Genomic DNA, 27269 nt, shown 5'->3' with positions numbered 1-27269 from the left:
CAGACACACACAGACGTGTGTGTGTGTGTGTGTGTGTATCTGTGCTCTATTCTATACATAAGAAAGGAAAACTGCCCCCATCCTCAAGAATCAGTTTCTGCCCTCTTGGGGGCAGTATTCCCCCTGCTGAGAATATATGGCCCAGGCAGTATTGCTTTTCTAATAATAACAAACAATACTAACACCACCACATTTGGAGCATGTTCTGAGCACTTTACATTATTAAAGCTTTTAGTCTTTGTGGCAACCACATGAGGTAAGTAAGTACTATTATTACCCCCATCTTATAGATGGGGTATCTGAGGCACAGGGGGGTTAATTTATTCGCTCCAAATCAGGTGACTAACAACGGGGAGAGGCCATATTCAAGCTTGTTTAACCATTGTACTATCCTGCTTCTCCACTGGGCTTATTCCAATGCTTTATTGATCACCTGTTCTGCACCTGGCCCAGGTTAGAGCCCTGTGAGGAGCTGGGGATACAGCAAGGAGAGGCCCTCCCAGAATGTAGATCTGCTGAAAGTGTGTGTTGGGGGAGTGGGAGTCAGGCTAGGCTGTATCCAGGTGCCTAGCACATAGTGGGTGCTTGTTAAATAGTTATGTTAAAAAGCTTGGGACTGCTGGGCTTTTTGAGCTGGCTGTGATGGGCGTTCCCCGACAGCAGGTCCAAGAATGTTAATGCTCTGCCCTCCTCCTAGACTCCACCAGGCCCAGGAGGCCCTAGGGCAGCCCTTGTCACTCAGATCGTACCAATCCTAGGTGTGTGTATCTCCCCTTCTGGGCTCACTCTTGCTCACCCCGCGCCCCTGCTTGCAGCACAGGGCCAGCCCAGCAGCGGAAGAGGTGTGGCTTAGAGCTGAGTTGGGGGAGTGGAGGGGCCCCTGCTGGGGCCTGGGGCCAGAATGGGGTCCTGTGAGAGGTGGGGGTGGCAGCACCTGGGCCACGGGTGATGCCCTGTCTGTGCCCCACCAGTGGAGAAGATTCGAGCCACCTTCACTGTCCTCCGGGCCTTTGGCTCCGTGTTCACCGGCCACAGCCGCCGTGCCACCCGGTGCTCCATGGTGATGTCACTGGACTTGAACGCCACAGGCTGAGTCACGGCCGCCCAGCTCCAGGTGAGGCCTCTGGGTGGGAGGGAGAGGGGGCTCTTTAGGGCTGCAGTAGCCTCAGCCCCACTCAGCAGGGCCCACGCCTCCAGCTGGGACCCTGGAATGTGTCTAAATGGTCATCGCTCCCCAGGCCAAGGCCAGCTCCTCCCCACCTCACTCAGTGCCCAGACATCTCCTCCTGGAGCAGGCCAGCTCGTCTGTGCCTCGGAGTATCACAGGGATGAAATATTCATGAGTAGATACATAATTCAGCCGCTCATTAGCTGGGTCTTAAAAGCGTAAGCTGAAATTAAACAGGCGCTCGCTGGCCTTCTGCGGCAGCCCGTGTGTGACAGGCACATGGCCTGTTTGTTCCTCTCTCTGAAATCACCTGGCTCCTCCCCTTCCCCCCCCCCCCCGCCCCCACCAACATTCTGTTTGAACAGAAAACAGGATTAGGTTATTAGAAGGGTTGTTTGTATGTGGAGCTAGGAGAATACCCAGACTCGCTGGTGCACAATAAATCCCTTTCTGTCCCGGCCCTGAAAGTCTACCATGCATCACCATGTGGGTCAAGTTATTAAGGGCTTCGGTTGCATAAGAGTGTGTTGGAGGGCGGCTCTGGGTTAATTGTTAGTACCCTTGGATTCCTTCATCGGAATGAGCCCGTTGCATTCGTTGATTGCCTGCGTGGACTCTGAATCAGTGAGACAAAGGCCTGGCACGTTTTGATTTGGAGGCGTCCAGCCAAGTTGGGGCCTGAGGTGCTGCCTCGAAGAGTGGGCCTGGGGGTTGGTGGGGGTGTGCGGGCAGCCTAGCGGGGCCTCGTGCTGACCGGCGCCTGTCCTCTCCCCTGGCAGACGATGCTGTTGGAGAAGAGCCACGTGGCCCCGCAGCTGGAAGGGGAAGGCAATTTCGAGGTTTTCTCCCAGATGCTATCCGGATTGGACCTGGCTCTCAGGTGAGCGACTGGGCTGAGCAGGGACAGCCGAGGGCAGTGAGACAAAGGGCCTCCGCTCTCCAGGGCCCCAGCCCTGCCTCTGCCCAGAGGTGAGAGGCAGTGGAGCCCAGTGGTTAGGAATCTGGCCTCTGATTCTTGCTGCCTGGTACTGCTCCTGGGCTGGGTGAACCTGGCCAGGTGTCACCTGCTCTGAACCTCCGTTTCTTCCTCTGTAAAGTGGAAATAGTACCTTGACTGCTGACCTTACAGGATTAAGTGAGATAATTCACATATGGCTCTTTATACACGCTGGGGGGTGGTGGTGGGTGTCTGCTGTGACGGTGACATTTTGGTACAGGTTCTGACAGCAGCGTGGGAGGTGGGCAAGGAACAGCAGACCCCAAATCTTCCAGAAGCTCCTAAACTCTGTGAGAGCCTTGGGTGCACCTGAGGTAGCTCAGGGCGAGGAGGCACCAGGTGGAACAGCAGAGAAGCCACAAGACTCATCTGGGAGGGCCTTCTGGGGGAGGTGGCCCAGGGAGTCATCTCTGCCCCTCGCTGACTCCTGGGAATTCTTGGACATGTGGCTCCCTGTCTCTGAGCCTTGGTTTCCTCATCTGTTGAACGAATGAGTAAGGTTCTATCTAGTGAAGCTCCAGGGAGTGCTCACCCCAGGCGAGGGGTGATAATTTTCAATTTGCCTCTGCGTCCCCCATCATTTGTCTCCTGCCTTCCACCCCCGTCTGAAGGGCAGGCCCAACCTGTCCTGAGCCTCTTGGCTAAGGCCAGAGGGGCACCTTACCCTTTGGAGAGAGGGCAGATTAGGGAGGAAACTCCCAGTTTTCAGAGCAGGGTAACTGAGGAGTAAGGAAGCTTCTGGAAGGCCTTCACTTAAGAAGGGCCCATTGAGGGCAGCAAGTGAGGAATATTCGGGAGGCAGGGCCAGGGCCTGAGGCAGACCCCGGGGCCACCTGGGGCACTCTGTGGAGCCCCGTGCCATGATGCCCACCTGCCCTGCCAGGCCACTGGTGTGGGTGGGTCCTCCCTTACTTCTGGTCCCTTCTCTGTTTCCAGGACAGAACTGTACCTGCACCAGCTGGCAGACAGCAGCTCCTTCGGCATGGGCGTGTGGCCTAAGGTAAAGAGGAGGTCCTTCTGGGTGTGAGTGGGTGTCTGTGTCCCCATGGCCAAGATGGGCGGGTCCCCTGTGTGGCTCATCCCTCTGCCACTGGGGTAAGTAGTTGGCAAGGGCTGGTCACGTGGGGGAGGCAGGGTTGCCTTTATGGGGCCTGGGCTTGTCAGGGAAATGAGTCTTGTGCTAATAAAGGGAACCAGGAGGTGGTTTGTGTAGAGGTAAGGGCGTGGTCTCCGGGACAGGCTGTCTGGGTTCAAACCCCGGCTCTGACACTTACTGGATATGAGACCTCAGGCATGGACCCTAGCCTCTCTGAATGTCTGTGTCCTCTTTGGTAAAATAACAACAGAACGGGCGGGCAGGCTGAAGGGAGGACAGAGCGTGGCACGGCCTGCCTGCCTGGGCCACGGGGAGAAGGTCGGGGCGCCGCCCGCGCCCTCGTTCCGCTGCCTGGCGTCCTTTGTGGAGGCAGGGCTCCCAAGGAGCTCAAAGGCCAGGGAAGGACACACGGGACGGTCCAGAGCCACCCTACCGCTCCAGTGGTGCAGCACCCTCTCTGAATTCCTACTGCCACCAAAACACATCCCTAAGGCCTTTGGGAAGAATTGCTAGGACCCAGGAAGGCGGCCCCTTGCTGTGGTCCAGACTTCAGCAGCTGCCGATGACCAGAGGGAGCCAGCCGGCCGGCCGTGAGCAGGAGGACAGGACACGGGGACAGGGACAGCCACAGCCGGGCTTCCCGCAGCTGTGCCCACCGCCAGAACCAGCTCCAGCCAGTCACAGCCCCCGAGATGCCAAACAGTGACGGGCGAGAGGCCGGCAGGAAACTGACACCCCCTCACTGGAGAGCCTGCCCGGTCGGGGTGCGGGGCACCATCCCCGTCTGAACTCACCCCACAGCTCAGCCGTCTCCCAGTGACCCAGACGCGTCCCCACGGCCCCAGGGCTGATCCCCGACCAAGGTCAGAACTCCCCCCAGTGTGACGGCCCCCATGCCACTCCTGTGGTGGAAGGGACGGCAGGCAGAGACCAGGAGTAGAGTCTTTTTTATTAATGGCTGCGTTTTCAAAGAACCGTTTTGTTACCAGGAAAGCTCCCCAGGAAGGGATTGCATTAGTGCAACAAGGGGGAGCCTTGATGCCAGGCTTTCCAGACACTTCCAGGTGGAGACTTTTGGCCTAGGCCGGCCGCCGGGGACTCGGGGGCTGGGAGGACACACGGCCCCTCCCCCGCCCCGACGGGGCGCTAAGGCACCCGGCCCGCCCGGGGGGGCAAAACCCCGTGCCGTCAGCAGGCCGGCGGCTTGCAGCCCTCAACCTGCAGCCCTTTGCTCAGGAGGAAGGCGTCCTGCATGGGGTCACAACCCAGGAAGAGCTTCACCATGCCCTTGGCATCCTCGGAGCCCCCTGGCCTCAGAATGCAGCTTCTGTAGTCCATGGCAACCTGAGGAGAGGGGGCGGGGCTGCAGGAGGGTGGAGCACCCCCTTCACGGAGGGTGTGGGTGTGGCCACCTCTGCTGTGACTCAACAAAGGGCAGGGGAGCAGGGGGTTCTGGGCAGGGCCCTCAGAGCCTGGCAGGCCCAGGCGGGCGGCACAAGCATCTAGGCCCAGGCCAAGGACCTCCGTGTTGGTCTGCACGGCAGGCCGGCCTCTCACCTTGCCACTCAGGACGCCCTCCTGCTTGAAACGAGTGTGTGGACCGTGTCCGCGGAGTACACCTCGCTGCACAGGTAGCCATAGGACTGGGCGTCGTAGCTTCCTGCCAGGTGGCCGAAGGTCGCAGGCAGGTGGGTCCCTGGGACACACGCGGAGAGGCTCCTGCCCGGCCCCCTGGCCGCTCCGTGCCCCTTCCCCAGAGCCCAGAGCTTGGGGCCTCAAAGCAGCCCTGTCTGAGTCCCCTGCCACTAGAGGGAGTATTGGCCCAACACTTCTAGAAAACGGGGACCTTGCGGGCAACTCAGTGGAGGGACACAAATCAATCTTTGCCGACTTTCTGCTGAAGCTCACGAGGGTTCACCCCTAAGCCTCTTACAGGGACAGCTGCCCGAGGCTCCGAGGGATGAGTCAGGGCTCGCCCTCCAGCACGGGGAGAGCGCGGGTTAAAGCGCTCACGAGGGAGTGAACTGCGTCTCCGCACCGACACGCACGGGCAAACCTCGTCGACGCGTTCCGTCCGGGGTATGAAGCCCTCTCCTGCCTCTTCCAGGCTCTCCAGAAAGCACGTGCAGATACGCCCAGCCCACCCTCGGACTCCGCGGGCCACAGCTGGAGGGACCAGCCCAGGAACCCAGGCAGGAAGAGGCCAGAGGTCAGCGAGCCTCGACCAGAGCCCGTCAGTCGGTCCCCCTTCACACACCACCAGAGGATCCTCTTGACCTGGGCAGTAGCCGCCAACCGACCGCTAAGGTGGGCCCGGCGTGCGCTTGGCTACCTGGCGTGGCTGGGACCCCGAGGATCTCCTGGCAGAGGCGGGCATTGTCCTAGGCCGGGTCCGAGGGCGTCTGCGTGTGCAGGGCCTGGTCCACCTTGGCCAGGACGATCTGGCGCAGGTTGAAGAGGCCTGGAGGGCGGGAGGAAGGAGACGGGGGCGCTGGCACTGTGTCCAGGCCGCGCTTTCCAGCCGGGCGGTCCGGGAGCCCCTTTCCTTTCCCTCGGCCCGGCCGCACGGGGGTTGGCCAGCCGGGACTTGATGAGCTTGTCCAGCAGCTCCTGGGGGACGGCGCTGCTCGTGCCCCGCCGAGACTGGCAGCAGCGCCAGGGCTTCACAGGGCGCGGCGCTCCCGGCCCCAGAGCCTACCCTCTGGTTCTCATCCCCGGCTGTCACCAGAGTCGCAGGCAACGTGCCCTTCTTTTCGTTTGTCTTTTTTCCGGCCCTCGACCACGCAAAGGTGTGAAGCCCTGCCACTCGCTGCCACGTGGATGCACCGTGAGAACACAGTGCTCAGCGAGAGAAGTCAGACACAGAAGGACACACAGGGTGTGACCCCACTGAGGGGAAACGTCCAGAACAGGTAGATCCACAGAGTCAGAGTGGGTTCCTGGTTGTCAGGGACAGGGGAGGGGAGGGAATGATAACTAAGGGCGTGAGGGACCTTTTTGGGGTGAGGGAAATGTTCCAGAACAGGGCAGTAGTGACGGCTGCACAGCTCAGTAAAGTGTCCCCACGCGCTCCGGTTGCAGTCTGTGAGAGCATCGCTCTCAGGACGAAGGGCTGACTGCAGGAAGACTGAACGAGCACTGGGTCCTGGGCCCAGACGCTCATCTGGGGACCCCCCCCACATTGGGAAGTCACTGGGACTTGCTGAGCCTCCACCGAGACTGGCAGCAGCCCCAGGGCCTCACAGGGCGTGGTGCTCCCGGCCCCAGAGCCTAACCTCTGGTTCTCATCACTCATCACTCACCAGCCTTGCATGCAACGTTCCTTTCTTCTATTTTGTCTTTTTTAAAGGCAACTCTTGAATACCTGTATTTAACATGCAGGGAACCAGTCCTGACTCCTTGATCTGGGACTTCCAGCCTCCAGAGTCTCGAGGACATCCACTTCCATTGTTTACGCGCCCAGTGCGTGGGGTTTGATGATGGAAACTGACACCGAGGGCGTCTCCTCGTGCGGGGTGACATCAGCGGAAGAATCCCGTGGCGAGGGCCTGCCTGAGGACCACGGGAGAGCCCGGGCCCTCCCCGCCCCCTGCCTTCAGCCCCTCGCCCGCACCCTCCTGGGAGCGGAGCTGGTGCATCGCTTGCCAGAACTCATGGAAGTAGGTCTCCAGCTCATCATGCTGGAACAGGGAGGGCGGGTTGGGCGTAGGCTTGGTGAAGTTGGCCACCATGGCCGCGATGGCAATCTGGCGCCTCCCGTCCTGCTGCAGGCAGCCCGGCTGCAGGCCAAAGCAGGCCATGTGCCCGGACTTCCCTTCCCTGGGGAGGGACGCGGGTGAGGCCCCACTACCACAGAGGAGCCCCAGCCCACGGCCGACAGGTTCCCCCACGCATGCACCGAGGGTAGAGGTCCAGGTAGAACTTGCTGATGGATGACCTTGCCCGAGGCCACGTCCCGGACCGTGTAGAGCCTCACATCTTCATCTTCGTGACGCATGTTGGCGCCTTCCTCCAGGTCGAAGGTCAGCCCCAGCAGCTCCTGGGAGATGCCCAGCCGCCCGCGCGTGACCACCTGCATGGGGAAGGACTCATTGAGCAGGTACTGGTCCACGTGGTAGCGCGTCTCCTCCCCCTGGTTCATGTAGTAGCGCAGGTCCTAGACGTTGATGGGCCCATCAAAGTGCAGGCCCCGCCTCTGGCACTCAGCCTTCTTTAGCTCCAGGATCAGGGCCGCTCCTGCTCCCCGAGGGGCTTCAGCTTCTGGGCCAGCTCATCTGCGGGCGGAGGGGAGAGGCTCAGCTATGTCCCTGTGGCAACCGCCCAGCCGCCCCCCACCCCACGCCCCTCGAGGCAGAATGAAGGGTTGGGGAAGGCGACCCCCAAGGGCTGACACAGTGGGGTCTCAGGCAGCACCACGTCCAGTCAAGGTCCACCTGACCCCCGTCCCCACTGGGACTCGGGGAGGCGGGGTTACCTAGGAAAGTGGCCACCACCTGGCTGGTCTTGGCCATGTTCATCTCCAGCACAGAGTCGGCACGCGTGCTGAATCCCAGCAGGCGGGACTTCTGAGCCTGCAGCCTTACCAGCTCCCCGAGGATCGCGCAGTTCTCCTGGAACCCAGAGACAGCCAGCGCTGGGGACCGTGGGCCACGCCCTCCCCACAGGCCCCCGGGCCAGGTCTCTGTGGGTGGGAGGGCTCTCAGGCCACTGGCGGGCACAGCCAAACCCCCTCCCTCCTCCTCCTGGCCTGGATTTCTAGACACTTTGGTGCTGTCCTAACATGTGGTCTTTATGAACACAGGTCCTTTTGGAACCAGAAACGGCGTGAACCATGATGAGCTCTAAGGCCAAGGGCAGGAAGAAATGTGACCAGGCTCTCCAGGAGCCACCCAGGGGCCTCCCCGGGCTCAACAATACAAACTTGGCTGCCGTGCAGACAGCAGCTCATCCCCACGGCGCCCGAACACCCAGCCCCTGGACGGCGAGAGACCTGTTGCTGCAGGTGCCCCGTGGTTGGCTGGTGAGGCCTGGCCCCAGGCGTACGCCACCTTCTCTGGGGCCACCTCTCTGGGTCTGCGGTGGGGTTCTCCTGGGAGCCCCCAGTCACCACAGGACCAACGTGGCCTGTCTGCAGCCCAAGAAGGTGGGGACACAGGTCTGTCCCCCGTGGACATCACCCGCGAGGCCGAGCAAGCACCAGTGGTGTCTGCGGGGAAGATGAAGGGCTCATGCACAGCCCCCATCTACTGAAGATGCTAAACGGGAGAAGCACAGACTGCAGCCACATGCGGTATGGACCAAACGCAAGTGTCCTTGCAGGAACCGATGTCTGAATGTCGAGGCTGTTCCCGGGCCACAGTGAGAAGGCCCAGGCCCCACGCAAGGCACAGAGAGGGGATGGGGGGAACATCTGCGAATCTGAGCTCATCGGGCATCACCCCAGAAGGAGAGGGAGAGAGCCAGAAGGAGATACGGAGGGAGAGGGAGAGAGAGGGAGGTACAGACGTCTCTCCTTTCCCTGGGGGTTCTCTAGTGCAGCCAAGCCTGAAAACCACTGCATTTCGGGAGATGGGTCCTCGTGGAAAAGTTAAATAGTAGCTCATGGCATTATCGACACATATTAAAATGGCCCCAAATCTTGGGGAGTCAGGGAGGGGAGCTGGCGGCTGCCTCGTAAAGGAGGAGAGATTGGGCGTCAGAGGAGGTGCCTGCCTCCACCACCTCCGCCGCCGCTGCCCCCCCCCAGGGCCCCGCAGACTTCATCTCCCAGCTGTGGTCCTGGGCTGGAAGGCAGCGGGGAGGTCAGGCCGTCCCAAGCATCAACGTTGACTTCAGGGCTGATCTGAAAGGCGCCTGGTGTTTGTTGAAGCAGAAAAAAGAGAAAGCAGTGGGCAGAGGATGGGAGGGGGAGGGAGCCCCCATCAGCCCTTCTCCCTGTCTCCCTCTCTGTCTCCCTCCCTCCCTCCCTCCCTCTACCTCCCTGCCTCTCACTCTCCCTCCATCTCTCCCTCTGCCTCTCTCCCTCCCTCTCTCCCTCCCTCTCTCCCTGTCCCTCTTGCCCTGTCCTGTCCCTCTCTCCCTCCCTCCATCCCTGTCTCTCTTTCCCTGTCCCTCTCTCCCTCTCCCTCTATCCGTCCCCCCTCCCTTTCCCCGTTTCCATCTCCCTCTCTGCCTCCCTCTTTCCCTGTCCCTGTTTCCCTGCTCTGCTCTCCCTCTCCCTCTCCCTCTTTCCCTCTCCCTCTCTCCCTGTCCCCCTTTCCCTGTCCCTGTTTCCCTGTTCCGCTCTTCCTATACCTCTTTCCCTCTCCCTCTCTCCCTCTCGTGCTCCCTCTCCCTCTCCCTCTCCCTCCACCTCCTTCCCTCTCCAGAGAGGGAAGGAGGTGGAGGGAGAGGGACAGGGAGCAGGAGAGGGAGGGGGGAGAGGGAGAGAGGGATAGAGGGAGGGAGAGGGACAGGGAGCAGGAGAGGGAGGGGGAAGAGGGAGAGAGTGATAGAGGGAGGGGGGGAAAGACAAAGACATCTCTCCCTCCCTCCCTCCCTCCCTCTCTCCCTCCCTCTCTCCCTCCCTCTCTCCCTCTTCCTCGCTCCCTCTCCTCCCTCTCCCTCCGTCTCTCCATCTCCCTCACTCCCTCCCAGAGACAGAGAGACGAAGAGGCAGAGACAAGGGAGAGGGAGAGAGGGAGAGGGAGAGAGAGGGGGAGAGAGGGAGAGACGGAGAGAGGGAGAGAGAGAGAGGTCTCTTCCTCCCTTTCCCTCTCTCCTCCTTCTCTCCCTCTCTCCCACTCTCCCTCTTCCCTCTCCCTCCCTCCCCCCTCCCTCTCTCCCTCTCCCCCTCTCCCTCGTCTCTCCCTCTCCCTCCATCTCTCCCTCTCTGGGAGGGAGTGAGGGAGAGGGAGAGACAGAGGGAGGGAGAGGGTGAGACAGAGGGAGGGAGAGGGAGAGAGGAAGAGAAAGGGCGAGGGAGGGAGAGGGAAGGAGGACGAGACGTCTCTCCCTCTCCGTCTCCCTCCCCCTCCCTCTCTCCCTCTCCCTCCCTTCCTCTCCCTCTCCCTCTCCTAGAGGGAGGGAGGGAGAGGGAGAGACAGAGGGAGAGGAGAGGGGGAGTCGGAGAAGGAGGTAGGGAGAGGGAGAGGCGAGAGGGTGCCTGCTTCCCTCTCTGTCTCCCTCCCTCCCTCCCTCCCTCTCCGTGTCCCTGTCTCCCCCCTCTCCCTCTCCCTCTGTCTCTCCCTCTCTGGGAGGGAGAGAGGGAGAGGGAGAAGGAGGGAAAGTGATGGAGGGAGGGAGAGGGAGAGAAGGAGGGGAGAGGGAGAGGGAGGGAGGAAGAGAGCTCTCCCTCTCTCCCCCCTCTCTCTCCCCCTCCCTCTCTCCCTCTCCTCCTCTCCCTTGTCTTTGCCTCTCCCTCCGTCTCTCCCTCTCTGAGAGGGAGTGAGGGAGACGGAGAGACGGAGGGAGAGGAAAAGGAGGAGAGGGAGGGAGGGAGGGAGAGACGTTTCCTCCCTCCCTTTCCTCCCTCTTCTCCCTCTCCTTCTCCCTCTCCGTCTAACTCTTCCGCTTCCTCCATCTCTCCATCTCCCTCACTCCCTCCCAGAGGGAGAGGGGAGGGAGAGAAGGAGAGGGAAAGAGGAGAGGGAAGAGGGAGAGGAAAGAGGCAGAGGAAAGAAGCAGAGGGAAGAGGCAGAGAGGGAAGAGGGAGAGAGGGAGAGGGAGAGAGAGGGGGAGAGAGGGAGAGACGGAGAGAGGGAGAAAGAGAGAGGTCTCTTCCTCCCTTTCCCTCTCTCCTCCTTCTCTCCCTCTCTCCCACTCTCCCTCTTCCCTCTCCCTCTCTCCCCCCTCCCTCTCTCCCTCTCCCCCTCTCCCTCGTCTCTCCCTCTCCCTCCATCTCTCCCTCTCTGGGAGGGAGTGAGGGAGAGGGAGAGACAGAGGGAGGGAGAGGGAGAGACAGAGGGAGGGAGAGGGTGAGACAGAGGGAGGGAGAGGGAGAGAGGAAGGGAAAGGGCGAGGGAGGGAGAGGGAAGGAGGACGAGACGTCTCTCCGTCTCTCCCTCTCCGTCTCCCTCCCCCTCCCTCTCTCCCTCTCCCTCCCTTCCTCTCCCTCTCCCTCTCCTAGAGGGAGGGAGGGAGAGGGAGAGACAGAGGGAGAGGAGAGGGGGAGTCGGAGAAGGAGGTAGGGAGAGGGAGAAGGCGAGAGGGTGCCTGCTTCCCTCTCTGTCTCCCTCCCTCCCTCCCTCCCTCTCCGTGTCCCTGTCTCCCCCCTCTCCCTCTCCCTCTGTCTCTCCCTCTCTGGGAGGGAGAGAGGGAGAGGGAGAAGGAGGGAAAGTGATGGAGGGAGGGAGAGGGAGAGAGGGTGAGGGAGAGAGGGAGAGAAGGAGGAGAGAGGGAGAGGGAGGGAGGAAGAGAGCTCTCCCTCTCTCCCCCCTCTCTCTCCCCCTCCCTCTCTCCCTCTCCCCCTCTCCCTTGTCTTTGCCTCTCCCTCCGTCTCTCCCTCTCTGAGAGGGAGTGAGGGAGACGGAGAGACGGAGGGAGAGGGAGAGGGAGGAGAGGGAGGGAGGGAGGGAGAGACGTTTCCTCCCTCCCTTTCCTCCCTCTTCTCCCTCTCCCTCTCCCTCTCCATCTAACTCTCCCGCTCCCTCCATCTCTCCATCTCCCTCACTCCCTCCCAGAGGGAGAGGGGAGGGAGAGAAGGAGAGGGAAAGAGGAGAGGGAAGAGGGAGAGGAAAGAGGCAGAGGGAAGAGGCAGAGAGGGAAGAGGGAGAGAGGGAGAGGGAGAGAGAGGGGGAGAGAGGGAGAGACGGAGAGAGGGAGAACGAGAGAGGTCTCTTCCTCCCTTTCCCTCTCTCCTCCTTCTCTCCCTCTCTCCCACTCTCCCTCTTCCCTCTCCCTCTCTCCCCCCTCCCTCTCTCCCTCTCCCCCTCTCCCTCGTCTCTCCCTCTCCCTCCATCTCTCCCTCTCTGGGAGGGAGTGAGGGAGAGGGAGAGACAGAGGGAGGGAGAGGGTGAGACAGAGGGAGGGAGAGGGAGAGAGGAAGGGAAAGGGCGAGGGAGGGAGAGGGAAGGAGGGCGAGACGTCTCTCCCTCTCCGTCTCCCTTCCCCTCCCTCTCTCCCTCTCCCTCCCTTCCTCTCCCTCTCCCTCTCCTAGAGGGAGGGAGGGAGAGGGAGAGACAGAGGGAGAGGAGAGGGGGAGTCGGAGAAGGAGGTAGGGAGAGGGAGAAGGCGAGAGGGTGCCTGCTTCCCTCTCTGTCTCCCTCCCTCCCTCCCTCCCTCTCCGTGTCCCTGTCTCCCCCCTCTCCCTCTCCCTCTGTCTCTCCCTCTCTGGGAGGGAGAGAGGGAGAGGGAGAAGGAGGGAAAGTGATGGAGGGAGGGAGAGGGAGAGAGGGTGAGGGAGAGAGGGAGAGAAGGAGGAGAGAGGGAGAGGGAGGGAGGAAGAGAGCTCTCCCTCTCTCCCCCCTCTCTCTCCCCCTCCCTCTCTCCCTCTCCCCCTCTCCCCCTCTCCCTTGTCTTTGCCTCTCCCTCCGTCTCTCCCTCTCTGAGAGGGAGTGAGGGAGACGGAGAGACGGAGGGAGAGGGAAAGGGAGGAGAGGGAGGGAGGCAGAGGGAGGGAGGGAGGGAGAGACGTCTCCTCCCTCCCTCTCCTCCCTCTTCTCCCTCTCCCTCTCCCTCTCCCTCCAACTCTCCCGCTCCCTCCATCTCTCCATCTCCCTCACTCCCTCCCAGAGGGAGAGACGGAGGGAGAGGCAGAGACAGGGGAGAGGGAGAGAGGAAGAGGGAGAGAGAGGGGGGAGAGAGGGAGAGGGAGAGAGGGGGAGGGAGAGAAGGAGAGGGAAAGAGGAGAGGGAAGAGGGAGAGGAAAGAGGCAGAGGAAAGAGGCAGAGGGAAGAGGGAGAGGAAGAGGGAAGAGGGAGAGAGGAGAGAGGGAGATAGGGAGAGGAAAGAGAGAGGGAGAGGGAGGGAGAGGGAGAGAGGGAGGGAGAGAGGAAGAGACAGAGGGAGAGCGAGAGAGGGAGTGGGAAAGAGGTAGAGGGAGAGCGGAACAGGGAAAGAGGTACAGGGAGAGAGGGAGGCAGCGAGGGAGGAGAGGAAGCAGGGAGAAAAGAGAGAAAGAACACACCGTCTACATTTCTGTCAAATGACACCGGGGATCCTTACACAACCAGGAGAAAGTAACACAGGGAGGCTCTTTCTCAGCTGGAACTGGAACTGCAGACGGGGCCAAACACCACCAGGCTGGCCACACGTGTCCAGCCGCCGCTCCAGCCCCGTCAGCCGTGAGTCCGGTCACCAGGGCTCTGAGTGTCTGCTCCAGGGAGCTGGGGTTCACCCTCTCACCCGGGAGGCCGGGCCAAGAGAGCAGGGCCCCGGGCTGGACACATAGGGGAAAACGCATCCCCACAGGACAGCTTGTGCGAGCAGATTCAGCTACCAGATTCTAGAGGCCCGGGACCACCCTGTGGCCCGTGAAACCCAGGAGCCATGAGGGTCTTGCAACGTGATTCCTGTCCGTTGGACTGTAAAGTTTATGTAGGGAATCTTGGAAACAGTGGTAACAAGGCTGAATTGGAACGAGCTTTAGGCTATTATGGACCACTCTGAAGTGTGTGGGGTGCTAAAAACCCTCCCGGCTTCGCTCTCGTTGAATGTGAAGATCCCCGAGATGCAGCCGATGCTGTCCGAGAACTAGATGGGAGAACACTATGTGGCTGCCGAGTAAGAGTGGACCTGTCGAATGGGGAAAAGAGAAGTCGAAATCGTGACCGCCTCCTTCTTGGGGTCGTCGCCCTCGAGATGATTATGGGAGGAGGAGTCCTCCACCTCCCGCACATCTCCAAGATGGAGAGCCTTCTCCGTCAGCCAGAGCAGGTCCCTTTCTAGATATAGGAGAAGAGAGAGATCCCTGTCCCAAGAGAGAAATCACAAGCCGTCCTGATCTTTCTCTAGGTCTCCTAGCCGATCTAGGTCAGATGAAAGGAAATAGAAGACCACTTTGCAAGAGGAGTGGTGTACAGGCAATAACTTCATTTGGCAGGAGTATGTACAGAAAATTCAAGTTTTGTTTGAGACTTCCGAAGCTTGGTGCACTTTTTAAATGTTTTAGTTGTTCACATTTGTTTGTCTCTTGGGACAGTGACACATAAAGGTGTCATTCTCTATGGTTTGAAATGGGTCCTGGGAGGCATGTAATATGAAGAATTGTTACCTTACAATGTTCCCTTAAGCAAAATTGAACTTGCTTTGAATTTTTGGTCTTGCCTAGACTGATAATAAAACTCTAACTCCTGCCCACCTAAAGTGTGATGTTTACTATTATGGAAACAACACTGGCAAACATTGAAAAGACTTTCTGTAGCTGGGATATGGTATGCAGCTGTAGTTAAGCAAGCAGTCTTTAAAAGGTGCTGTGAACCCAAGCCAGCAGGTAAAAATGAAAGCCGCACCCTTACCCTAGATTAGAGGTTTAAAAATTCCACTAGTCTTCACACCGGACAAGAGATTGTCCAGGGAGTTTAAAATCTAAGAAGTTTCAAGGAAGTTAGTTTACCTTTGAGTTAGGTCATACGTCCCCTCTGTGATTGCTGTACATGAATACATAGCTCTTTGTAATATTTTTTGGAAATTTGAGATTATCAAGATACCAATGTCCTGCCAGATTAAGAGTATATTGTAGAGCTGAACTTTGAGTTACTGTGCAATTTTTTTTTTCATGCTGTCATTTGTAATATGTTTTGTGAGAATCCTTGGGATTAACGTTTTGGTTGCAAAAGAAAAAAAGAAAAGAAAAGAATCCGCCTGCCAATGCAGGGGACACAGGTTCAAGCCCTGGTCCGGGAAGATCCCAGGTGCCGCAGATCAACTAAGCCCGTGGGCCACAACTACTGAGCCTGCACTCTAGATCCTGGGAGCCAGAACTACTGAGCCCCCGTGCCACAACTACAGAAGCCCACACGCAACGAAGACCCAACGCAGCAAGAAAAAAAAGACGATACTGGCCAGGTGATCAAGGGTAAAATCGTTTGTCATAAGTCCCGTTGATGGTGTGTATCCTTGATGTGACCTGAGGAGAATGGCATTTTTATCTCTGTCTGGGTCTTCCGCCCCAAACCCCATAACTCCAGACCAACCATAAGAAAACATCAGAAAACAAACAGACTAACAAATTGAGGGACAAAACACCTGACCAGTCCTCCTCAAAACTTTCAAGGTATCAAAACCCAGCGACGTCTGAGAAATGTCACAGCCCAGAGGAGACTGGGACAGAAAAAGGATGTTAGGGGAACACTAGGGAAATTCTAATAAAGTGTGGACTTTAGTTAATAACAATGTATCCATCTGGGTTCCTTAGTTGGATAAACATGTCACACTAAGGTACTAATGAGTTGGAAATAGGGGTACTGGGTCAGGGTCCACGGCACTCTGTACACTCTGTACAGATCTTTGCAACTTTTTTGTAACTCTAAGCTCTTGTAAAATTAAGCGAGTACTGAACAGAGCTAAGAATGTTATTTCCCTGATTTGAACATGCCTGAGTTTCTTTTCATGGTCACATTTTTGCTATTTGGATGTGTCTTGGAATCAGTAGCAAAGGAGAGTTGCCAGCCCCTGGGAAGATGTGGGTGGTTCGCAGGTGGCTTGCTCTGGAGCTGAAGACCACGGTGGGAAGTCTGCAGCCTCGGGCTGCACTTAGAAACATGGGAGGGGATGGGCCAGCTCAGTTAGGGATGGAACCTATAAATAAAACTTTTTTCTTTTCCGTTATGGCTTATCACAGGATACTGAATATAGTTCCCTGTGCTAGACAGTAGGACGTTGTAGTTTATCCATCCTATATTTAATAGTTTGCATCTGCTAACCCCAAACTCCCAATCCAACCCTCCCTCACTGTTTCTCCCCCTTGGCAACCACAAGTCTGTTCTCTATGTCTGTGAGTCTGTTTTTGTTTTGTAGACGAGTTCATTTGTGTCGTATTTTAGATTTCACATATAAGTGAGATCATATGATATTTGTCTTTCTCTTCTGACTTACTTCACTTAGTATGATAATCTCTAGGTCCATCCACGTTGCTGCAAATAGCATTATTTCATTCTTTTTATGGCTGAATAATATTCCATTGTATATATGTACCACATCTTCTTTATCCATTCATCCATCAGTGGACATTTAGGTAGCTTCCATGTCTTGGCTACTGTAAATAGTGCTGCAATGAACGTTGGGGTGCATGTATCTTTCTTTCTTTCTTCTTTCCTTCTTCCTTTCTTCCTTTCTTTCTTTCTCTCTCTCTCTTTCTCTTTCTTTCTTTCTTTCTTTCTCTCTCTTTCTTTCTTTCTTTTTTCTTTCTTCTTTTATTGTCACACGGCATGTGAGATCTTAGTTCCCTGACCAGAGATGGAACCCACGCCCCCTGCACTGGAAGCATGGATTCTTAACCACTGGACCACCAGGGAAATGCCAGGGGTGTATGTATAGTTTTGAATTAGAGTTTTCTCCGGATCTATGCCCGGGAGTGGAATTGTGGGACCCTATGGCAGCTGTATCTGTTCCTGCACGCCTCACATCAACCACCTGCACTCCAATCCTTGCTCTCAACGTCATCTTCGGGGAACCCAACCTGCGACAGGGACCTTGACAAGAAGAAATGGCTCAGGGAAAAGCTACCTGCACGGGGAGGAGATAGAGACCATCGCCCCTGGGGTGCGGAGGGGAGAGTGGGTGCAGAGGTTTGTCATTTCACCCCCGATACTCATCTCAGCCCTCGTGGCTGCCCCACTCTAGGTCACCTCGGGATACAGAGGTGAGCCGGTTAGAGTCCCTGCCTGTGCAGGAATCGGGGCACCAGCGGGTCTGAATAATACTAGTGCAGGGTCTCCCCCGTGGCACTGGGGTTATTCGGGGCGGGTCATCCTCTGCTGAGGGCCCCTCCTGGGCACTGTGTGGGGTTTAGCAGCATCCCTGGCCTCACCCATTTGATTCCAGGGGCCCTCCCTCCCAGTTGTGACAACCACAGATTTTCCCCACACATCACGGAAGAACTGGGTGAGGCGGGGGCAGGATGGCTCTGGGCGAGGACAGCTGTGTTGAAGCAACCAGCCTGGCCCAGGGCAAGGTCTGCCCCAATCCCGTCAGCGCCTGCATTTAGAACTGCCCCTTTCCTCTCCCACCTCCCCTGCCCTGCAGTGGTCTCCGAGACATCATCCCCATGTAATAAATCACACCTTCTCAGTTTACTGTTTGCTGCCCTCGCTAGAACGTGAGCTCTTTGAGGACAGGGATGCTGTTATGTCCCCAGCACCTAGAAGAGTGTCTGCTGTGTAGTAGATGCTTCATAAATACTTGCTGAATAAAGGAGTTGAATAAAGGGATGAGTGGGTGAATGAATGAAGGTTACAATGGAAGGAGGGGGGAGATTCCCTTTCTGGCTCTCGGGGGTTGGGAGATCAAGTGAAAGATCTGTCCTAAATAGGCTGACCAGCCTTCTGGGGTTCCCCGGGACTGAGAGTTTCCCCAGAGTTCCAGCGCTCAAACCTGAGCGGTCCTGGGCAAACTGGGGGCGGGTGTTGGTCACCCTATCTAAACACAGTAACAATTCCAGCTGCAATAGCAATGGCCAATGACCTCTACGGTCTTATTGACCATGCACAGTTCTCTACCTGGCGGGGAAGGGTGGGCCGGGATTGGAATTCTGGTGATCCAGGGCGGGTGAGGGCACACCCTGGGCTTGTGGAGGGGAGTCCAGGAAGGTTCTGGAGGAAGTGACAGTGACACAGGAGGGAGGGAGGAGTCTAAGGAAGAACATCCCACATGACAACCTGTGCCAATGGCCCTGGGCCCAAGGTCACACCTGACCAGGGCTTGCTTTTTTTTTTTCTAATTTACTTTTCCCCACATGGATATGCAATTGTCCTAATGCCATTTATTGAAAACTCCTTAATTTCCCCACTTTCTATCATATCAAGTTCTCATATATCTGTTTCTGGACCTTTTTTCTATACCATAGAGCTATACGTCCCATCCTTGCACCACTAGGGCTGTTTCATCACTATAACTTTATTTATTCATTTTGTTTTGGCCGTGCTGTGTGGCATGTGGGATCTTATGTCCCTGACCAGGGATCGAACCCGCGTCCCCTGCAGTGGAAGCTCGGAGTCTTAATCACTGGACCTCCAGGGAAGTCCCCAGGGCTTGCTTTGACATCCATGGAATGGTGGCAGGTGGGCACGGGGAGCAGCTGTCTGTGAGCCATCCTGGGTAGAAATGCAGGGTGGAGGGGAGGACAGATGGAGCTGGAGGGGAAGAAGCGGAGGAGGGAGGGAGGAAGGGAGGGAGGCCGGGCGAGAGACAGACAGAGAGTTTCCGGAGACAATAGCTCTGGCCGTGTCCTAGGGCATGAAAGCTGAAAATAGCTCCTAGTGCCGGGAGCCTTGGAGCCGGAGGCTGGGAGCCAGGGTGACTGGCTCTCCTCCCTGGTGTGCGTGTGTTGCGGGGGGGTGGGTGGCTCTGGGCTTCTCAGGCTGGGAATGGGGTGCACAGAGCAGGAACGGAGCAGGGACCCTTCTCTCTGGAACCTCGTGGGCCATCCTCAGCTCACAAAGCTGAGCCACTCCTTGCCCTACGAGTGGGGGGCTTATCCTCCCTGTCCCCTGGATCATACCCCCTCACACACAACTTCCCCGTGTGTGTTCCCAGCAACCAAGAGAATCTGTTTTTAAAAGATTTGGGGGAGGGGGGTAACCATACAAACAAGAGCAGAATGGATACTTTTTCAGGATATGAATGGCTCTGTGTAAGCCCACCCCCAGGGTAACCACAGTCCTGACCTCTAACACTCTTGACGAGTCAGCCTTGGTCTGGGCTTGCGGACCCACGGAAGCTTCCTCATTCCCTCCTTCAGGTCCCGACTCTCCCTCGGCGTCTTTGTGAGAAGCACCCGGGGAAGTGGGACTGCTAGGCTGTACTGCTGCTAGAACTCCACCTGGGCTCCACCAGGCTCCAGCCCCCCGCCCTGTCCACCTAACTGACCCTGAGGCACCTCAACTGGTAGGAGCAGCATCACCTTCCCTCCTGGGACTCGTGATACTTAAGGGAGACACCGAAAGACAAGCCTTTGGCTCCCTGGCTGGCAAAGAGCAGGTACTCAATTGTCATAAGTGTCCGTATCAGTGAGGGTTCTCCAGACAAACAGAATCCATATGGGGTGTGTGTGTATATACACACACACGTACATATGTACAAGCATACAAAAATATACAGCTGTGTACATATGCAGTATGCGTACACACATATACACACATAGTATATACAATACACACATACATATATACACACATATAAAATGCAGTTCGTATATATACAGTATGTATACACACATATACACACAATATAGACAATACACACATACATATACACTATACATACACACATATAAAATGCATAGTTTGTATACAGTATGTACACATACGTATAACATATGCAATATACACACCTAGGTACATATATAGCATACGTATATACACACATACAAAGATATTTAGGTGTGCATATAGACAGTATACATACATACACATATAATATATGCAATACACACACGTACATACATATAGACACACATATACACCTACATATAAAAGCATATAGCATAAAAATATATATGTACTGTATATAGAAATTCATCGTATATATACATACATATATCATATATATAAGATATATACACATACATATATACAATGTGTACACACACACACCTATATGTAAATATGCGCATGTACATACACATATAAATTCATACGCAAGTGTGTATATAATAGTATATTCATATATACATATAATACCTAGAAACATATTGGGGGGGAGGTGTCACGGTACGTCAAGGGCGGGAGTCGAACCCGCCACCCCAGGCCCCGAGGGGTCTCCCCGGGTCTCCACTTCGGGCCGGTGGGTGTGGCCGGGGGCAGCTGAAGACGTGCGTGCGTGCTTGCGTGCGTACGTGCGTGCGTTCGTACGTGCGTACGTGCGTGCGTGGGGGCGGGTCCACGGGGCGGGAGGTGCTCGCCGCGAGTGAGTGGTTCAGCCGGGCCCCGGCTCATTGTGCTTGCTCAGGCCGGCCCCAGTTGGCAGCAGCGCTGGAGGCCCCGGGCCTGTGACCACAAAGAGGGAGCCGGGGGCCGGACGGGAGCAGGCCGGCGGCGGCGGCGGCGGCGGCGGCGGCGCCGGCTGAGGCCCAGGCCAGGCTCCCTCCCCTCAGCCTCCCGCCCGCCCGCCCGCCTGTCCCGCCCCCGCCGGCGGCGCCCCGCCCCTCCCCCAACCGCCAGACTAGCCTGGTGCGGGGGCCGCGCGCGAAAACGTGGGGGAGAAGCTGAGACTGGAGTCGCCCGTGGTGGCCGAGCCCGCCGTCTACCCATGGCTGCTGCTGGTCTACGTGAGTGCCGCCCGTCCCCTCTTCCCGGACCTCCACCTCTCTTCCCCCACGGCGCGCGCTGAGCCCACCGAGTAACGGAGCGACTCGAGTCGCCAGACCCTCTTTGGAGCCCCCCTTCCCGCCCTGCCTGGTTCTCCACGGCCGTTTCCAGCCCCCGCGCGCAGGGTGGGCAGAGGGGAGCCGGGGCCGGCCGGGGCCACAGACTCGGCAGCGGGGACCCCGCGCTTCCGAGGGGCGCCCGAGCCGGTCTGCCGTTGGCCCTGTAGGGCTGGGGACCCAGGTCCCCCCCACCCCGGCCTGGACTGCCGGCGGGCTTGCCCTTCCGTACTTTATGATCTTGACACGTCGGGTTTCTTTTTCCTGGCCAGCTTTACCATTACCTGACCAGCTTTCCCAGCATCCCCTGATAATGTGTTAGATATTCAAGTTTTAGGGCCCGGTCCCAGCCCTATGGAATCAGCAACTCTGGTGGGGCTCAGTGATCTCTGTTACAACAGGCCCTCCAGATGATTTTTATTCACCTTAAAGTTTGAAAATATCTGCATTGTCAGCTGGCCGAAGCGTCCACCAGCAGGTGAAGGGGAGTGGCGCCTGGAAAAGATAGGGACTAGCCAAGGTAAGTACAGTAGCATTTGCCATGGTAGTAATGGAGAATGCCTTTTCTCCACTGGTTGGCACAGACTAGTATCTGGGAGCAGTGGCAGGGTTATTTAGGATGCTTTACATTGCAGTGTAGAGTGACCGCTGTCCTGGTTTGCCAGGGACTTCCCCTGTGTGAGCACTTAAAATCTCATCCTGGCAAACCCCTTAGCCTTGGGTTTGATAAACTTAGGGAATAACATGAAATTTAGGGGAAACATGATCTAGGTTTTGGGCAAGTCACAAGTGCTAATTAAAGCTAAGCAAGTATGGACAACATCTAGCCTTCTTTACCCCTTTGCGGGGAGGTAAATCTTGATTGGGTGAGAGGACTTATTGTTAAGAGATCTTTGTAGAAACATCCCCTTCTGCTTAGTCCGCTGGTTCTCCGTTCTGGCTAGACATTGGCATCGTCTGAGGAGAGTTAAAATGATTGTATTGGTCTAGCATGACCAACCGTCGGTGTGAGGGTTTTTAAAAAGTGCTTCAGAGGATTCTAATGTGCAGCCAAATTTAGGTGCCACTGCTTAAGCTTTTGAACCGCTGCTATGTATTTTCACCTCATCTTGCTGTGAGAATATCCAACTGTAGTTGAGGTTTGTTGTTTTTCTTTTTCTTTTTTTAACTGTCTTATTATAAGATTTACTGTCTTAAATAAGATTGAATGGACAGAAAATCCTGCTAGTCCATTTGGTATAGCTGGATACCCAGAGTAATATCGTTAAGATATGTACCATTTAAGTATTGTGACTGGCCTTTTAAAAATTAACATATGCATTAAATTAGTATTGATAGTATAGATCTCTTTCGAAGTTGTCATGTTGGGGAGCTATACCTCTAATCTGCTGCCATTGCTAAATATCTGGACACCTCTTATTAGGAATTGCTTTTAAAAATCTTTAGGGATTAAAACCAAGATTGTTGTATTATTTGTACTGGGACCACAAAAACCTCACAGAGTTCCCCCGCTGTACCTTCTACCCCCATCTCTAACCCTTGGCAACTTCTAATCTGTTCTCCATCTCCACAGTTTTGTTATTTTAAGAATAATATGTAAACATAATCATGAATTACTTAATCTTCGGAGATTGGCTTTTAAAAACTTTTCCCTCGGCATCATTCCCTTGAAGTTCATTTCAATTTTTGCATATATTAATAATTTGTTCCTTGTTGTTGCTCGGTAGTATTCTATCATAAGATTTTATCACAATCTGTTTCAACATTCACCCATTGAAAGACATTTGGGGAGTTGCCAGTTTGTGGCTATTAGAAATAAAACTGCTATGAACATTTATGTGTAAGTTTCTGTGGGAACTTCATTAAGTTTTTGTTTCTTTTGGATAAATGCTCAAGAGTACAATTACTGCATTGTAGGGTGAATCTACTTTTAGGATTAAAAGAGACTGTCAAGCTGTTTCTCAGAGTGGCTAAACCATTTTATTTTCCCACCAGTGATGTGATATAATTTTTCTACGTACTCGCTAGCATTTGATGTTGTCACTATACTTTAATTTTAGTTATTCTCTGATATCTCATTATGGTCTTAATTTGCATTTCCCTGATGGCTAACGATGTTGAACATCTTTTCATGTGCTTCTTTGCCATGTGTATATTCTCTTCCATGAAATGTCTGTTCCTGTCTTCTGCCTATTCTCTAGTTGGATTTTTTTAAGTTGTTTGGAGAGTTCTTTGTATATTATAGATACAAGTCATTTGTCTCCTATGGGATTTTCAAATATGTTTTCCCACTGTGTAATTTGAGTTTTCATCCACTTAAAAGGATCTTCTATGAAGCATTTTTAACTCATTTTGATGAGATCCAATTGATCAGTTTTTGCTTTTATTGATCATACTTTCGGTGTCAAGTCTAAGAATTATTCACCTAGTTCTAGATGCCAAAGATTTTCTCCTATTTTTTTTTTCTAAAAATGTCCTGCTTTTACATTTAAGATTATGATCCACTTTGATTTAATTTTTGTGTAAGATGTGTAAGGTTTAGGTTAAGGTTCATTGTTTGTTTGTTTGTTTTTGTCGAGGGATGTCCAACTGTTTCAGTACCATTTTTTGAAAAGTCTATTCTTCCTTGATAGCTTTTGCACTGCTGTCAAAACCAAGTTAAATGTATTTGTGTCAGTCTATTGCTGGGTTCTCTGTTCCATTCCATTGATCTATGTATCTACCCTCCATCACTACTGCGAAATCTTGAAATTGGGTAGATTAATTCCTCCCATTTTAATCTTCCTTTACAAATTGTTTTAGCTGTTCTTCAGCCTCTTCCTACCATATAAATCTTAGAATAAGCTTGTCTATATCCACAAAAACCTTGAGGGCATTTTAAGAGTAATTGTGTTAAGCCTCTTAACTTGGGGAGAATTGACAGCTTTATTATGTTGTGTTTTCTAATCCGTGAACAAGGTATGTCTCCCTATTTGTTTGGGACTTTTAAAATTTTCTTCATCAGCATTTTGTAATTTTCAGTATAGAGGTCCTATAAATGTCTTATTGGGCTTCTATTTAAGTATTTATTTAGGTCAGTTGTAAATGGCATCACATATTTTTATTTAAGCTTCTACACATTTGTTATTAATATATAATTTGATAAAATTGTGTGGATCTTGTACTCTAAAACATTTACAAACTAATATTATTTCTCAAGCTTTATGTGGATTCCTTGGTATTTTCTCCATTTAGATTATCATCTCATCTTCAGATACAGACAGTTTTAGTTTTCCTTATTCAATATAATAGGATATATTACTATTCAACATTCAGGAGGATATATTCCTTCCTATTCAACATAGTAGGAATAGTTCTTTCATCTTTTAAATAAACTTTTTAAAAATTTAACTTTTAAATGTATCTGTTTATTTATTTTTGCTTTATTTTCTTACTAGAACCCCCAGTAATATATTTAATAAAAGTGGTGAGAGCAGATATCGGTGCCTTGTTTCTGATCTTACAGAGAAAGCGTTCAGTCTTTCACAGTTAAATATAATGTCGGTATAGGTTGTTTGTAGATCATCTTTATGAGTTTCTGTATGTTCCTTTTCTATTCCTAGTTTGCTTGGAGTTTCTTTTCTTCTTTTTTTTTAAATCATGAATGGGATTGGATTTTGTCAAATGCTTTCTCTGCATTAATGATTAGGATCACATGACTTTTCCCCCTTAATCTATTGGATATGGTAGATTACATTGTTTGATTTTCAAATATTTAACCAACTTTGCATAACTGGAATAAATACCACTTGGTCATGGTATATTATTCTTTTTATATATTTCTGGAGTTAATTTGCTAATATTTGGCTGAAGATTTTTACAGCCAATTTCATAAAAAATACTGGCCTGTAGTTAGTTTTCTTCTTTCTATACTATCCCAGTCTGGTTTTGGTATCAAGGTAATACTGGCTTCATAAAATTAATTAGGAACTGTTCCCTCTACTTCTGTTTCTTATCAAGTCATGTAAAATTGGTGTTAATTCTTTAAGTCTTGGGTAAAAGTGAAACATCTAAGCCTGAATATTTCTTTTGGGAGTTTTTAAATGAAAAATCAGTGTTTCTCATAGTTACAGGAAAATTGAGATTGTCTCTTTCATCTTGGCTGAGTTTTGGTAGTTCTGGGTGTAGACGCATTGGTCCATTTCATCCACATTTTTGAATTTATAGTGTAGACTTGTTCATAATAACTTGTCCCTTATTAACCTGCAGGATATGTCATGGTATCCTTGGTTGCATTTCTGATATCTGTGATTTGTGCCATCTCTCTTTTTATCTTGATCAGTCTTGCTACATCTTTCTTGATGAGATTGTTTATTTTGAAGAACCAGCCTTTTGTTTCATTGATTTCCTCCCCCCGCCCAATTTTCCTGTTTTCAGTTTCATGGATTTTTGTTTCATCTTTATTATTTCCTTCTTTCTGCTTGTTTAGTGTTTTTTCCTCTTCCGTTTTTACTATTTTAATATAGAAAATTAGACTATTTCTTTGAAATATTTTCTTTCCCAATTTAGTGCTATAGACTTCCCTTTCAGCATTGCTTTCACTTCATTCCACAAATGTTGATCTGTTATATCTCCATTTTCTTTTATTCTATGCATTTAAAAATTTTTCCTTGACTTTTTACCCATGAGTTATTTGGAATTGTGATGTTTAGTTTTCATGTGATTGAAGATTTTCCTGTTGTCTTTCTGTTATTGATTTCTAGTCTGGTTCCATTATGGCTAGAGAATATACTCTCTATGATTTTAATTCTTTTAAATCTGCTAATGTTTTTTTTTAGCACCCAGTGTATGGTATATGAGTGAATGTTCCATGGACACTTGAATATGTATTCTGCTTTTATTGAGTGTGTTCTTTAAATGTCAGTTATATCCTGTTGATTGATGATGTTTTCAGTTCTTCCATACCCTTGCTGATTTTTGTCTCTGGGAGTTCTATAAATTGCTGTGTTGAAGTCTCAAATAATAATTGTGGATTTGAAATTCTCTCCTTTTACCTTTTTCAGTGTTTGCTTCATGTGTTTTGAAGTTCTGTTGTTTGGTGCACACACATTTAGTATCACTAGGTCATCTAGGTGGATTATTCCTGTTATCTTTATGTAATGACCCTCTTTGCCCCTAATAATTTCCTTTGCTCTGAAATCTACTTTATCTGATATTAATATAGCCATTCCTGCTTTTTCTGATGAATGTTCACATGATATACCTTTTTCATCCTTTTACTTTGAACTACCTATATCATGATGTTTAAAGTAAGCTTCTTATAGACAGTATAGAGTTGGATCATGCTTGTGATTTTTTCATCTACTCTTCCAATCTCTGTCTTTGACTTGGTTATTTAGATCATTTACAGTTAATGTAATTATTGCTATGTTAAAGATTAGGTCTACCATTTTATTTTTTGTTTTGTCTTTTACCTTAGTTTCTCAATCCTGTGTTTCTCTTATTTTGCCTTCTTGTGGGTTACTTAAACATTTTTTGGTAAGTCCATTTTAATCTAATTTATTTATAATCATTTGTGTATACTGTTTGTATAGTTTTCTTAGTGGTTGCTTTTGGCCTTACACTATACATATGTAACTTATCATAGCCTACTGGAATCTGTCTTTTATTACTTCAAGTGAAGTTTCAAAATTTTACTTCCATTTAGGTCTCTTAATAGTCCCCAGTTTTAAAGTATGATTTTCTGTAGTATTTCCTTTATATACATTGAGAACCACATCAGATGGTGTCATAATTTTTGCTTTGACCATCATAGGGAATTTAAGAAACTCATGAGGCTAATGATAGTCTCTTATATTTATCCCACTTGTTTTCACCCATTCCATTTTTCCCCTTTTCTTTCTGAAGTTGCCAGTCTTCTGTTATTGTTTTTTATGTTTTCATAACAGTAGGTGATATCTGGGCTTTCCAGTGCCATTGGATATGAGTTTCAGGAAACACTGAGCCTGGCTCACTTAATGCTACTGAGTTGGAGGGTTTGTATGCGTTGGGCCTGTTGGCACAGCAGATGCTAGCAGATTAGACTAATGCTGATGGGACTAGTGCCACAGGAGGATGCATTCCCATTCAGGCTACGCTGCTGCTACAGTAGATCAAATCCCCCTCTACCCCAAGTGTGGGGCAGTGACCTGCTGCTGTCACTGCTTCTTTATTAGGCTGCTTTCGCCTCAGGTGTGTGGTGGGATCCCTTGGAAGCTGCTGCTGCTGTGAATCACAGGGTTAAATTCATTTTAGAAATACTTAAATATAAATATATAGCCTGGCTCTTGTAGGACCTCTGTATTTGTTTTTTATTGCTTTCATACGAATTACCGCAAATTGAGTGACTCAAAACATCGTAAATTTATTACCTTACAAGTCTGACATTGGTCTCAGTTGAGTAAAGTAAAAGTGTTGGCAGGATCGACAGATGAATGGATAAAGCTGTGGCACATATATACAATGGACTATTACTCAGCCATAAAAAGAA

The 27269-nt window shown here is 52.4% G+C and overlaps 1 pseudogene across 1 annotated transcript; it reads right to left on the bottom strand.

The window, feature by feature from the left end:
* Nucleotides 1–4449: 4449 nt before the first annotated feature.
* On the bottom strand, nt 4450–10830 carry LOC309617009 (thimet oligopeptidase-like; annotated as a pseudogene). Its single transcript has 8 exons — nt 10806–10830; nt 7736–7894; nt 7160–7535; nt 6885–7080; nt 5829–5871; nt 5594–5722; nt 4819–4957; nt 4450–4605 (listed from the first exon to the last, which is right to left on the bottom strand). The product of its transcript is annotated as a thimet oligopeptidase-like (transcript).
* Between the last annotated feature and the right edge of the window lie 16439 nt (nt 10831–27269).

This window comes from Balaenoptera borealis (genome assembly GCF_965194805.1).
Source record: "Balaenoptera borealis genome assembly, chromosome: 1".
Classification (NCBI taxonomy): domain Eukaryota; kingdom Metazoa; phylum Chordata; class Mammalia; order Artiodactyla; family Balaenopteridae; genus Balaenoptera; species Balaenoptera borealis.
This window is presented reverse-complemented; position numbering and strand designations above follow the sequence as displayed.